This window comes from Apium graveolens, chromosome 11 (assembly GCF_009905375.1).
Source record: "Apium graveolens cultivar Ventura chromosome 11, ASM990537v1, whole genome shotgun sequence".
NCBI classification, from domain to species: domain Eukaryota; kingdom Viridiplantae; phylum Streptophyta; class Magnoliopsida; order Apiales; family Apiaceae; genus Apium; species Apium graveolens.
Window position 1 is genome coordinate 181,954,911 of NC_133657.1, and position 1,472 is coordinate 181,956,382.

The window sequence follows — 1,472 nt, forward strand, 5'->3', positions numbered from 1 at the left end:
GTTAATTAAATTGGAAATCGTGTAAACATAAACGTCATAATGCCTGATTTTCCTTAACTGTTCTGTTCTTAACTTTAGGACCCGTGAACTCACTGAAAGATTCTAACCTTTGCCACGTTTAGATAGTTCATGTTACGAGCTTCGTTTTGATATGTGGTTCGCTTGAATCCGATGTACGGTTTAGGAGAAACGACTATTTTAAGAAACGGCGTTTCGTGAACGAACCATTACCCTTCGCCTTACTTTAAAACCTTGGTTAGGGCCCTTAAATGACTAATTGGAGTATGAAACAATTATGTAAAGTGGGTTAGGCAGTTGGTAGGGGACTCACGAAAGAATCGCCTTAAAACCCTTAATGGTTAATTTATTAAAAATGGTGGAGCCGAGGGTACTCGAGCGACTTAAGTGAATCGTTAAGCGCAAAAACGAACGTTAGAGTCTAATTGGTTAAAGTATAGATTCATAAGCGACTTTGGTTTAATTCCAACTTATATGTTGTTTATAGGTTACCAGACTCGTCCCAAGCCTTTTATCACCCCCAGTCGCTCAAGCAAGTTTTCTACCCGTTATACTGTTGTTGTGATGTAAATATATGTATATGCATTATCTTGTGATAAGTGCATGATTGTTATTAGCAAATTTTGCGATATATTGGAGCATGCTGATATGGTATATATGCATGTCTGTTTCATAATCTTGATATCTAATTGTTGATTCAATTGCTTATAAGTTGCATAATACCTATGCAAGAGATAAGTATTAGTTGTGTATACCCTTATTATAGGGGACCCAAAGGTGAACATATTTTCTAAACCGGGAGACGATGTTCCCGAGTATATTATATATATATATATATATTTATATATATATAAATAGTTTTCAAAACTATTATTCGAATAAGGTTTATTCGATAACTTTATTTCACTTAATGAATATTATTTTGAATATTCATTCGAAGACTTATGACTCCGTTTATTTTATTTAATGAATATTGTTTTGAATATTCATTCGAGGACTTATGACTCCGCTTATTTTATTACATAATATTCTTTATTTTATTAAAGAATAATGTTTCGATAATCAAACTTATTTTCGATTATTCAAATAAAGATCGTACTTTTGTATAAGTATATCCTTGGTTATTTATTATTCATTTCAAGTATGAGTTTTAAAACTTCTACTTCAATTATTTTTATAGAGATTATTCTTTATGGGAATATTATTTATATAATAATATTCAGATATTTTCTAATATATTGGGACTGATTTATTTTATTAAATCAGCATTACTCCAAACATTCTTAAAAAAAATTTCGAGTCTTCAAAATAATTTTTAAAGGTTAGGGCGGATCCCAAAACTCATTTTTATATTTAAGATCCTCCTTTCGAAGGAGATTAAATACTCGCTCAAAACCTGAGGGATCCGGTTCTGTGATGTGTTTTATATTCGCAACAAGGTTGCTGTTTTGATA